The following is a 14,878-nucleotide window of genomic DNA, read 5'->3' as shown; positions in this document are numbered from 1 at the left end:
TTGGTACATCATTACGTCTACGTTTACTATTGCATTACATGTACTAAGTTTAACGTCCACAACTTGAGCCAAGACAAGAATATTAAACCATCTAGACCATGACCTACATTGTAAATGTTTCAAACTTTAAACCAGTGTAATTTTTTAAAGAGTGAACCCTTTGAGGTCAGATTTGCAGCATTGTACTTTACCAATAAAGGCCTTTAATTTGATGTACTACTAGACCAATGCTCTCATTTAAGATTTTCTTCTGACTCCTTGCGGGCCATCCCCTTGACACGACAAAAAAATGGTAATTATTTCAAAAAAGTAGAATTATGGGTGCAGTAATGATGTAGTTCCACCCGGCACATCCTCTATTTCTGCTAATTCGGTTTATATTTGATTCAGATTAATTTTCATGCCTGAACGACAAAGGGATTTTCTTTTGTTATGGTGTGTAGACCTGTACAATTTAGAATATGCAATGACAAACTAATATGCTAGGCTATTCAAATATGCATTCTTTCTTTACAACCTTTTACACCAATAATAGCGCGGAAAAAAAATGTTGGAAAGAGTAAATTTACAGTATATGACTCCTTATAATCTATTTGACCCAAGGCAGGATAAAATTTGTGAACCTGATATACCTTGTAGCCTCTATAATTCAACGAAACAATTTATTTTATCTAACAGAGACAGATCATCCAGGATTAAATTCAAGATCAGATTACATGAGCGCTTGTTAACATTTTATATTTATATTCATACATAATTATCTACTTATATAACCTAATAACAAATAGTAGATAGGGGCGGTGTGGCTTCCATATAATACCAAAGTATCAAATTTAATCAAAGTAAAGAAATAATGTTTCCTTTTGGGAGGTAGAAACAAGTACCGATCATCACAATGGACATAATTTCCATAGTGTCAAGTAAAGTCTATTCTTTCTAATCATGTAGTTTTTTTTTACTCTCCGGGGTGAGAAAAACTCTTCCAAAAGTTTCAAAAAGTTCCAAAAGCCTTCTAATGATAATACCAAAGTACCATCGTCTCAGGTGCACATTTGAAGTGGATTATGATGTTTTGGACATGATCCAAAGCACAGCATTTTTAGGCTAAGTGTTAGAGTGGCAGAGTTAATTTTCAACGTCTTTGGACTTTTTATGGCTTCTCTTCAGACAGATGTTCACTCCAGATACCACGAGTCAGTTTGTACCAGAAGCTGCACTGAATGCAAAGTGAAATGGAGGTTAACTCAATTTTGTATTAAATCAACCCTTCTCCCAATGCTATGTGACGTAGTTAATATAAGAAACTGTATTGCTCCAGACATCTCCAGTATATTGTAAACACCAATAGCTTCAGCTGATTTTTTTGTAGGCCTGATTTCATCGTGGCCCCAAATTATTACCACACTAAATCTATAAATTTTCATGGAAAGACCAACAATTTTTTTGTCTCCAGGAAACATGTTTTAAGAGCTATAACATTAAAAGCAACCTAATGAAAAACAATCTTTGAATGATCGTAAACAGTAGGGATTTTACCATCAATGATGAGGTATAGGTGCTAGGTAAGTTAAGGATTACTTCCCCAATTGGATAGAAATTGTTGAGGCCAGCTGCTATATTTATAATACGGTTTAAGTAACCTCAGATTCCATTTTTATCTTTCCTATTGCAAGGTCTAGAGTTCTGCTTCTGCAGTGCTTTAATAATACACATGACTAGGTCATGATAAAGTGAGACAAAGTAGGTACTGTCTGTTGAAATCCATAGACAAATAAATTTGGACAAAATCAAAAGATAGAATTTTTCTCCTGAAAAATAATAACTTGTTTTAAATTGTGCTCTTTTACAGATTTGCAGTGACAATCCCAAAGGAAATACATCCTGAGCAGTTAATCACTTGACATATAATGACTACACCTCAAGGAAAAGTTAGAGGTAAGCTAGCTATTATAAACATCAAAATGATCGTGCGTTTGTTATTTAAAAAAAAATTATTGTGTGTGTTTTGTTGTTTAGAAGTTTATTTATGATTTTATATTGAAAAAGTTTGCTGTCTGCTAACATAATTAAACTCATCAAACTGCAATTCTTAAATTCCCGAATTTAGTTGAAAATAGTGAAGTCAAACTCTTGCACCAGTTCAAGTGTGGTTGGAACAGAGATTTTTTTTTTTTTAATTGCAATAATTCTAAAAAAGTTACTGTATTGAATTTAATGAAGAAAGTAAGTGTTAACAGTTTGAATTTAAATCATTTATTACTGTATAAACACATTATAATAGGCTTACTAAATTGGTAATTTTAAGCAATATATGGGTCAACCTCGATTTTTCTCATATTACAATTATAATGTTCCAATAGTCAATTAGAAAAGGAAATGACTAGAATTTCTTGCCGGGAAAGCAGTTATAGGGAGCAGGGCAACCGCCAGACGGTCATATATTGCTTAGAGTTACCTATTAGTGATCAGGGGCACTGACGTGATCTGGGCTTCAAATTTGGAACTACTCGAGTTAATTTTTTTCTAAAGAGCAAGCAGCGCGAAGCGCTGCGCAGCGGGCAGGCATCGTGCGTGATCCTTTTTTTATTAAAAATTTCTGATAAATTGTTATTACATATTACAATATAATGTAGGTAATGTATGTAAAACAATTTTAAAACACATAATTACATGCTGGAAAAGCAAAGTAAACCAATATAATCCGCCCAATACAAATCTCCGTTAAAAATCTGGTAAAGGAATCTGTGTCATTCCTTTGGCCTGAATCATTTCAGTATAGACGAAGATCACGCACGATGCTTGCCGCTGCGCAGCGCTTCGCGCTGCTTGCTCTTTTAGAAAAAAAATTAACTCGAGTAGTTCCAATTTGAAGCCCAGATCACGTCAGTGCCCCTGATCACTAATAGGTATTCTCGCGGTTGCCTGCTCCCTATAAATGCTTTCCAGCAAGAAATTTAGTCATTTCCTTTTCTAATTTACTATTGGAACATTATATTGTAATATGAGTTGCTGCTCCCTATAACTGCTTTCCGGCAAGAAATTCTAGTCATTTCTTTTCTAATTGACTATTGGAAACATTATATTGTAATATGAGAAAAATCGAGGTTGACCCGTATATTGCTTAGAATTACCACTAAATTTTCTAAGCATACAATTTAAGAATTTACGATTCTGTCAGAATCAAGTCTTAAAGGTCATTAATTTTACTAAAGTGACGTAATAAAGTTTCATACACTAATGTAAGGTAGCAGCACAATGAGGAAAGAAGAAGGACAAAATTTAATAGCAGCAAAATGCAGAGAATTTTGATTGTCATAAAATACCATTTAAAAGGCTATTTCACGTCTGTATCCAAGAACGTCCACATATGAGTATGGAAAAAACTTACATATATTTAAATTGAATCATTTATACTGAGTCCACAAATGTCTTGGACATTCTATACAGATTGCTCACTGAGTGATCAGCTTGGAACATACAAGTGGAAGGACATTGCAGATACTGGTGTGGAAAAGTCTCAAGGTCATTGGACGGAAGTCTAAGTCATCCTAATTCGGTATGATTGTATGCAAAAATTGTTAGGGAGAACATATAACTGCACTGGGACTCATTATATAGGCCTTAATAAAAATTTATGATTCCAGGGCGACCACCTAAAAACAAAATATGCACATGGTGTGCCGAGAGTAGACAACCGCTTTAAGTACATTCTGCCAACCCCGCACGGGAAGAAAGAGTTCTGTTTGAGACTTGTCCTCCTTTTGGGGGGGTGGGGGGGGGGGGGGGTGGGGGGGGGGGGGGGTGGGGGGGGGGGGGGGTGGGGGGGGGGGGGGGTGGGGGGGGGGGGGGGTGGGGGGGGGGGAAATAATATAACAGCTTAAGCAATTCTTATCAACATACTAAAAAAATGAAAAGTTAACAGAATTAGAAATTAATTTATTCAACTTACTCAAGAATTTAGAAGGCAGTAGTAGGTGACCTGCTGTTGGCTGCTGAGGTTATTTCCTGGTGAAGACTGTTAAACCACACACAGCAGAGACATTAATGTGCTGGTCAAACTCGTATTTTCCTGCAATGAAAAAGCTCTTAAAATAAATATAATATAAATATTGTGCATTTTTTACCCTCAATTGGATTATGGTATTGAAATACATTTAAAAAAAACATTAATACAATTTTATTGATACAAAACGCAGTACGTTATGTTTCTGGTATTGGTTACAAATATTCATGTAAAAAAATTTCAAGAACTTCATATTTATGACAGTCTCTTGTTTAGTTTTATGGCTGTTGCATATTGTTGCTGCTGCAAAGACTGTTGCTTTATATGGCTACGTCAAACAACTTCGCATATCAAAACATCCATTAAATATAACACAAGAGCGCAAACAATATTGTAACCAAAAATCTGACCCCCAAACAATATTCATTAGCTAGTCATTATCTCAACACTCATTATCTCATGGACCAAAATTATGGAATGCACTGCCAAATAGATCACTGCCATGTGGTATTTTTCCAAAGAGAAATTGGTTTCTTCCTCTTGGAACACCCAATTTATGAAGTCGATGAGTTTTTTGTGATTAATGGTGAATTAAAAATTATCGTTGATCGTAGGATAAATTCTTTTATCTCTGTTGTAAACGGGTATTTAATTAATTATTTTTTTACGTTTTTTATTTATTTAATGTATTACTTCTTTTAAAGATCTGGACGAACCAGAGGATTGCATTGCTCTTAACATTGAAGTGTACAATGATGTGTTTTCAATGTGACAATGTATGACAAATTGTACCAGTAATAAATGACTATCATGCTGTAAATCAACAATATATAAACAATCCAAACTACTATTGTCCCACAGCCTAATCTGTATCAGTTTTACATCTAAGTGTTCAGCTTGCTTTCAAACCTCTGAATTTTATGAAAATAAATGAGTATATGTATTTGTATCTATGGAAAATAAATAAATAATATAAATATATAAAATGGATATTGTCCATAGTATTTCTGAAATTATTGTGTCATGACACTATTAGCTTCATATTTTAACTGAACAAGTTGGGATTGGGCAAGTTGAAAAATAGTGAAACTAGTGGGCAACCTACTAGAACAATGGTTCCCAACCTGTTGTGTTTGGCGACCCACTTCCAAATGTTTTTTAACATTCGCGACCCATCCCTCACCGCCGTGATTTTATATATACATATGTATATTATGTATATATAACATTAATATAAAATACACATGATTTATATTTATATACGTGTATAGAAAAAAAAGTAAAATGTAAATAAATATGTATACAGCTTAGTATTGAAAACATAGAAATAGTTTATTGATTATTAAAGATTACAAATAATTTTTCTATAATACTAGTGTGACTTCTGGCATTGTTTTGACTGAACAAGTAATTCAATGTCAGGACTAAAAATTAGATATTTTGAGGCGTAAATCACTTTCAACGTCCACCAGTCTGTTTCTATACTTATTCTTGATGTGAAACCAAGGTTGAAAAGGCACGCACACAAAGATATGTTGTCGAAAAAACCATTAGGAATCTCATTGAAAATTTTGACATCTTGAGAGTGGGATACTCGAAGAAAAAGGCAAAATTGGTAACACTGGAAGTAAGAAGAGCAAGAGCAAGAAGCAATCTAAGAATTGAAAAAGAACAAAAAAATACAAGGAAAGGGAAGGTGTTATGCTTCTGGTTAGATATGCTAAATTAAAATTTTAAACAATTTTAATGTAAATATTAGTGTTAAAAAAACTTTGACAGCGATTTTCCGAAACCTGTGTTTTATATTACCGTCAAAACTCAAAAACTATTTGTGCTTCAGCTACAAAGTTTTTTACGAGTTACTCAGGACACATATAGCTGCAATGTGAACTACAATCATAAGGGTGAGTAACAACATTTTATTGTGTACTGAGCTTCCACCCTCCTAGAAATACGTGGCGTTGGCCGCGGACGCGGATGCGTGTCTGGTTAGTTTGAAGAGATTCGAGACCGTCGCGGCGTACGCGGACGTTCATACTATGGATGGACTGACGCGACGCCACGGCAGTGTGACATGGCCTTACGAATGACAGTCACGCCGCGACCCACCTTAAATTCGCCCGCGACCCACTAGTGGGTCGCGACCCACCGTTTGGGAAACGCTGTACTAGAACAATGTAATTATCATGTAATTGCACATTATAAGTTAAACAGTAAATATTTGTGTTTGGTGTAAAAATTTAACGAAATGGAATTTAGTTTGAAAAGTAAAATATCACAGAATAAATTTCTGTTGGAAAAAATGTTGGAACTAAAAAAGGAAAAAATACTCCAAATGTTCATTTTTTTTAATTGAATAATTTTGTTATTAGTAATAAATTGAATAACAGAAAAGTCAAACTAGAAACTGAAATCAAAAATAAGTAAGTTAAGAAAAGGCCTCGGACCAGGAGAAAACCCATAACAAATACATAAATAATGGCAGATAAACTGTGAAATGTACCAGACAAATGCTATGAACAACAGCCCTGGTGTAAAAAATAGAGCTCAGGTTAAGAAGAAAAAGTAGTGAAACATTTCAATAATACCCGCAAATGCTGGCTCACACCTTCAAAAACCAGCAGCATAAAAAGGTGATTTTCATATTGAAATTCAAAACCGCCTTATACAGGTAGCCATAGCTACTAGCGATAGAGAAAATAAGGATTCAAAATTGAACTATACAAACTACAGAAGCAGCTCAAGGAAAAAAAATGCTGGAGCACACAATATTCTAATCAAACAGATGGCTTCTGAACGATCAAATTCAAATTTATTTTGATGTACTCCTAAATAGTGTTATTCATTCAAGGAACAGCGTGTGCGTACTTCATCCAAGCACGTCTGAAGCAATTAAGTTCTTCGGCACTAATGAGACTGCTAACATTCTTGATCCCCTGCAAATAAAGGATTTTAATGTACTTATCATCCCAGTCAATGATTCGATGGAAACACACTCCACACATGTGGTCAAAGCACTCATGCTGCCTTATTTTACTTACTACAACAGTATGATGAACGACATGACTGTGGCTTTGTGTGAAAAACTGCCGAAAACCCAAAATTGTTGTATGAGAAATGCATTTGATCTCAGGAGAGATAAGCAACATAACTCTATATTGCATTAGTTAAAATATTTTGAAGTTGAATAACCTTAGATCGATAAAAACCTTAACACTGGTCCATTAAATTTAAATTCTGGCTTTCAAAATTATTTCCTAAACGATTTCCAATTTGTCTCCCCAAGTTTTGTGAATAGAACTCGCTCTGGTTCGTCTCTGCTCCGCATGCCGTTGCACAGAACTGCTGTACATGACAAGTCTTTTGTAGTAACGGCATGTCGTCTGTGGAATTCCCTTCCTCGTAGCATAACATCCTTAGAGAGTCGTCCTCGGTTCGTGACGTCGGTGAGGGAGCACTATCTGGGGCGGATGGTTGGGGAAGAATCGGCATAGGTCTCTTCGCTGCGGTTGCACTAGCATGAGTAGTGGGTGTGAGGATATTGTGTTTCTAATGTACATTAAATACGAGTACATTGTTATTATTTTGTGTGTATGTTTTTATAAAATGTTTACCATTGTACATTTTGTTATATTCTTTAATAAAGTTGGACTTTTTGTTGTTCATATTAAAAATGTTTACAGTAAAATATTTAGTTTTATTATCATTAACAAATAAGAATATTTTGTCCTAGCTTCTATATGAGGTTAAATATAAGAAAGGGCCATGAAGCCCGCATTTCGCCTCAAATAAAGAAATATTTCAGTTACACACAGGTTATTACACTAGGTGGCCGCTTTAGTCTCCTTACAGAGATTAAAGAGACCTTTACGTTGTATCATTATTAACACGACTAACACTCAACTACTAGACTTAAACTTTGAGTTTCCTAATTTTGGCACTGTTGAATGCACGCAAAACAGAGCTATTATGACGTTTATCATAGAGAACAGTAACAGGTTAATGTGTGTACAGTGAAAGAAAGACCTTATCTGTGGCAAGGAAGGACAAACAAAACCCTGTACAGAAAGTTAAGTGGAGTCTAATATGGGTAACACTAATATAACGGAGCTATCTGAAAAGGCTAGCAATGATTTACAACTAAAGAGTACACCAGTAATTGATGCAGAAGCTCAGACAGAGATCTCTTGGCCTTTGGAAAGTAGGATTTCTACTGCTGAAACTAATATTACTATTCTAGGTGACAGGTGAAATTTTCACCTGTTCTTGTAATGGCTGGTTCTAATGACATTTAATATCAAACCCTTAACACATTTGGTTAATTCTTCTCTGATATCAGGAATGTTTCCAGTTACTTATAACCAATTTTTAAATAATCTGGACATAATTGCCTGAGCATAGTTTTTTGCAAAATTTGTCAACATGAGATCTCCAGTTTAGGATTGTGTCAACTATGATGCCAAAATGTTTACTGAAGGATTTTACTTCCAACCCAGGAAGTGCAAGATCCACATTTCTGTGTTGTGCAGTAAAAATTCATCTGTACACAGTGTTTCTCATTTAAACCATAGTAGCAGTATTGTTTGGTGATGTTTAGCGTTGTATTTGTGTTTCTGTTGAGATGGTCTATTGATTTATTTGCAAGTGTGCGGACTGTGCCATTCGCATACATAACTGTGGCTGGTATCTTGTAACCAGTCGGGCAGGTCATTGGTGAACAACAAGACTAGTACTGGGCCCAGCACTGATCCCTGCGGCACTCCCTTTGTACATCTGTGAGCTCTGATTGGGCCCTTTCCATGGTGTTGGAATTCTACAGGCTGCTTTCTATTTCTTAAGAAGCTCTGAAACCAGTTTAGTTCTGTTCCCTCTATGCCCATAGTCCTCAGCTTGTGGAGTGAGTGACTGTGGTTGAGACAGTCAAAAGCTTTGCTGAAATGAATGAATAAGGCTGGTTCTGTAAAGCACTCTTCTAACTTATCAATAATGTGTTTCAGTACCCAGTGTCTCGTGATCTGGGACTCCTTACTCTTGCGGATCGCAGATTCTCCGCTGACGTTGTACTGCTGTCAAAGATCCTTAACGGCAAGATCGACTGTCCCGATATGCTGAGCCAGATCCTCATCAGGACCCCTTCAGCCACTCGCTCCAGAGACCTGTTCGCTATGCAGCAACATCGCACCAACCACGCAGCAAACAATACGATGTACCAACTTCAGAGTTCTGGTAATAGCGTCGCCGACATCGTTGACTTTTTTGTGGACAGTATACCAGTGCTCAAGAGGAGGATCGCCGGTCTGCATGAGTTATCTGCCTAGGAGTTGCACAATGACACTCGTTCTTATACTTTACCTGTACGTCTCTCATTGCTGTTATTTATATATTGAGTCTTGTTAATTCTTGTCTATTCTTGTTTATTCATGGTTTTATTCTCATTGTTTCGTGCTAATTTATTGCTGTTATTATTCGTTGTTTTCCATAGTTCAAATCACGGTACACTAATAATTAATTACGTTATTGTCATTCATAGTTTATATCCGTTTCGACACTTAAATAGTTTATTAATCGTTATTGCTCTATTTGTCACTGTGGTTGTTTACTTTCATTGTTTGTTTATTGTTCAAAACTGTAAAAATGGAGATGTCCGTTGAAATGTAAAATAAAATAAATAAAAATAAGTACAATGGATTAAAGCCGTAGCTGTTAATCTGCGTTTTATAAATCCATGTTGATGGCTTTTTAGAATGGTGCGATGCTGGAGACGATGCACCAGATTTTTAGGAACATTCTTTTCAATAATTTTGGAAATTTAGAAATAATGAGAACGGGAGCTAAACCCAACATTCAAACTCAGTTTTGTTAGAATGTAGCATTATCAAAATTAATGGAACACATTAGCAAAGACACAAATGAATATTATCAAGCAGCCTTGCTTAAATGAAATAGAGATAAAACAACGACTATCTACCAGATACAAACAAGGGCATTTTTAACTACATACATTACTGCATTAATTAGAGAGCACACTTTTCTAAAACAAAACTGTGATTTATAAAATAAACTATGGGTTTCAAAATAGTTAAGTTGCCCTCGCATGTTTGCATTTTTTTAAACACAATCGAGACAGGTGAAATTATCAAAATAATTGCTAACTTACTAGTAATACTTATATCCTTTCTCAAAAGTTGGAATAATTGTAAAATGTTCATCAAGTCAGAAATATATTCACGCAACAGACATTTGTTTGTAATGTATGCTACTGGTTTGTTATATATAATTCTATTGTGTGTTTCAATTTAAAGTAAAAAAATAAACCCTAAACATTTTGAATTTGAAAGTTTGGAAACAGTGTTAGTTACTATATATCCCTGCTCAATAAAAAGTATAAAAGATGCAACTGACCTGATGCGTAATTAATCATAAATAATGTTTCTGTTAGTGACCAGGACGTTATTGGCCCACAGGTTTACGGAGTGATTAATATAATTGTTAGTTTGACTGCACAATGTCTCTCACACGCGATCAACGATACCCTTGAGAAATAACATCCCACGCATGCTGACACTTGATAAGAGCCGCAAAATGTACAATCATTTTTTGCAGTATACGGTTGGCTGACTGTACTCTCTCAAGTCTACTGGCAGGTGGAAAACAGATTTAGTGTGAATTCCCTTCCCTTGGCTCTTTTCTCAGTGAACATGTTTGCAGACTGAAAGAGCTGCAGTGCCTCAAATTTACACATTGCATACTAATATTTTTAATTAATATAAAACAATTAACTATAAAATTGTAAAAAAATTTCATTACAAGTCGGTGACGCAAACTGTCCTAGTATTATCTCATGAAAAATTTTGAAAAATTTAACAATGTAAGTTGACTATCAGTACTAGAGAATGCCAAATAAGTACAATGGCGTGTTGAATTTTGGTTGTTGTCAATTCACTATTGAAGTCACCATATCTTTTTTGCAATAAGCCCTTTTTAGAATTAACTCAAAATTATGTATGATTTCATATAGTCAAACAGGTATATATAAGAACTAAATTCGTTAACTAATTTTACATGACTAAATTCATAACCAATTTCAAAGTTAACTTTGTTTGTTCAACTTTTATAACGGTGACGTAAGTTCCATTCTTTATGTAAATAAATGACACTTCATACTTTACTTTTTTCAATAAGGTAAAATTAAGTAACCACAACAATGTTCGAGTTCAACATTTTACTCTTTATACTTTGAACAGTTCGCCGAAGCAGATTTACATTACTAGGGGCTATTTACTTAGAATATTCACTATTTACATTACAAGGGGCTATTTACTTAGAATATTCACTATTTACATTACAAGGGGCTATTTACTTAGAATATTCACTATTTACCTTTACATTACAAGGGGCTATTTATTAGAATAATTCACTGATTTACATTACAAAGGGGTATTTATATAGGATATCCACCTATATACATTATTAACAATAATTATTTTTATATATTCTATATGTATATACTATTATATATATATATATATATATACATTTATAGATATATATATATACATTTATATCATTAAAATGTATAAATATATATAATTTAAAAAGCCGAATTAAAATAAGCTTATATATCTATATATATAATATATATATATAGTATATATATATATATTATATATATATATATATATATATACTATATATATATAGATAGATAGATAGATAGCTTTTTAATTCGGCTTCTTTCCTTTTATTTTTGTAGTATTAGCATAACAGTTTTTACAAAAGTTTCTCTGTGACATTGTTCACAGAGCAGGACAATAATATGCTATTGACAGTGTGAGATATAGTGAGGCAACCTTAGGTTTTACTCCATGAGAAAAATGTTAAACTTCAAAAACACTTCAAAACCAGAACTTTGGACATATAATATGGGAGGTGTCTCGTTTTTTTAAATATTTTCAATACCATCCAAACGCTTAGGCCTACGTCCGGTTATCGTTCTTAAAACTACGCTTAACATTTCAACGACCGCTTGACTGGACGTAACAAAAAAATTATTAAAAATTATAAAAAAACATTTTATTATTTATAAACGTATGTTTTTAAATAGATAACCATGCTTATAGTATACAGGGTGTTTGAAAAGTATGGGTACGGCTTAATATTTTAAAAACAATAGGAGATAACATCTATAAACTTTGCACAGTGTCATATGGCTATGTAAACTATTTTTCCTTGCTATTACCATGACATGCCAACCATGGGGGGACGGCCCACAGAGGAAAACATGGAAATCTTAAATTGAAGCATGGGTCGAGTGATACCTCATTTGAAAGAGCTCCTTTAGTAGAGTTGAATTCCGCATACCGCATCTCAAAAGGTTTATCCAATCAGAAATGGCGGGTTGTTTTAGGTACACATTGTGAAGTACAGTACATTATGCCCTGCCATTTCTGACTGGATCGTCGTATTCTGATGCGGTTGGCGGCGTTTCACTCTACTAACCAATGTTTTTTCACTGACTTTTTTAATTAGCAAATTATGTCATAAATTTATAACACAATAAATAAAACTAAAATGTCTAATAAAGTGGCCTTTTTCTGGTCTTCAGGCATAACAATAGTTATAGCATGGCTTCTGGGAATAGCCTTTTCCTACACAAATAATAACATCACTTCTAAAATACACACCACTTGTTAATGCTAGTAGCTCAAGAGCAGTGGAGTGTGTGAGTAGAATATATTCAAGGTGATCCACCAAAAAAGGTAGATGCTATCACTTTATCAAACATATGGCAGAGATGGGAAAACGCTTTAAACAGTTTACACAATATCAGACACACGCGAAGGACACATGTACTCCAATAACGAAATTAGACGTTTTCTTAACTATGGGAATCGCCTTGTTTTTGTCTTAGCAGCGATTCTAAATACTGTTTCAGACTTATAACCTCTTTTAAACCATCTTCAAAATGCAGGAGGTTTTAAAATTTGACAAATTTCTATGTTCTTTTTTACGTATGTCCAATGATTTTCCAAAATTATTGAACCAATTTGATGAAAACTTTTTTAAACGAAAAAGGGCTGCCCAGATTGGTCCCACTTGACTTTTGTTATGGATTAAACAGGTTCTGACCAGGAAATTACTTTAGAAGTTTTACATGTAAAACCATATGGAAAAGCCAGACAAAGCAAATTTGTGGAGATGAGATGTTCTTATATGACTAATACTTGCCTCAGAATGGATAGGAACATCACTTTTTATGTTTGACGTCAGAATGGTGTCCCTGTCGTAAACAATATAAAAACCATCCTGAAATTAACGGGACAGGATGCATTGCCGAGTTTTAAATTTTCCAAATCACTGTAAGTTACATCAGAATTGTTGTGGGACGTTTCTTAGTCTACATGAGGGTCCAACAAATTCCTGTAGGAGTCCTTTGAATCACTACCTGGAGCAAGGGTACAGTGGGATATTGAGATTTAGTTTTCTTCTAATGATCATAACTTACTTGACAGATGCTAGGGAACATATTGTTTATCATAGTAATGGTAGTAATGAGTAACATCTCTGTTGATGTCAAAGTGGAATATTATTGTTGGATTGAATGCGGAGATTGGAATTTTCGAAATCACTATTTGATGCCTCAGAGTTGCTTGAGGAAGCTTCTCGGGTTACATGAGGATTCCAAATAATATTGTTCTAGTAATCGTGTGAATCATGGCATGGAGCAATGAGATGGAATAAGTTGCTGAATTGTATATTTCTTTTAATGAACAAAACGACTCATAGGTGCTACGGAATACACCACCATGTAGGCTACGTTCATACATTGTGGTGAGTTTTCTATTGGAAACAATGTGAAGTATAGCTTACCCCACAGACAGTTGAGAAATATTTACATACGCAAAGAGGAACAAGGTGGAATATCTTGCTGAGATGTACTTATACACCACCATGTAGGCTACGTTCATACATTGTGGTGAGTTTTCTATTGGAAACAATGTGAAGTATAGCTTACCCCACAGACAGTTGAGAAATATTTACATACGCAAAGAGGAACAAGGTGGAATATCTTGCTGAGATGTACTTATACACCACCATGTAGGCTACGTTCATACATTGTGGTGAGTTTTCTATTGGAAACAATGTGAAGTATAGCTTACCCCACAGACAGTTGAGAAATATTTACATACGCAAAGAGGAACAAGGTGGAATATCTTGCTGAGATGTACTTATACACCACCATGTAGGCTACGTTCATACATTGTGGTGAGTTTTCTATTGGAAACAATGTGAAGTATAGCTTACCCCACAGACAGTTGAGAAATATTTACATACGCAAAGAGGAACAAGGTGGAATATCTTGCTGAGATGTACTTATACACCACCATGTAGGCTACGTTCATACATTGTGGTGAGTTTTCTATTGGAAACAATGTGAAGTATAGCTTACCCCACAGACAGTTGAGAAATATTTACATACGCAAAGAGGAAACAAGGTGGAATATCTTGCTGAGATGTACTTATACACCACCATGTAGGCTACGTTCATACATTGTGGTGAGTTTTCTATTGGAAACAATGTGAAGTATAGCTTACCCCACAGACAGTTGAGAAATATTTACATACGCAAAGAGGAACAAGGTGGAATATCTTGCTGAGATGTACTTATACACCACCATGTAGGCTACGTTCATACATTGTGGTGAGTTTTCTATTGGAAACAATGTGAAGTATAGCTTACCCCACAGACAGTTGAGAAATATTTACATACGCAAAGAGGAACAAGGTGGAATATCTTGCTGAGATGTACTTATACACCACCATGTAGGCTACGTTCATACATTGTGGTGAGTTTTCTATTGGAAACAATGTGAA

Source organism: Homalodisca vitripennis, chromosome 4 (genome assembly GCF_021130785.1).
Source record: "Homalodisca vitripennis isolate AUS2020 chromosome 4, UT_GWSS_2.1, whole genome shotgun sequence".
Taxonomy (NCBI): domain Eukaryota; kingdom Metazoa; phylum Arthropoda; class Insecta; order Hemiptera; family Cicadellidae; genus Homalodisca; species Homalodisca vitripennis.
The sequence above is the reverse complement of the archived record's forward strand: the minus strand, read 5'-3'. Positions refer to the sequence as shown.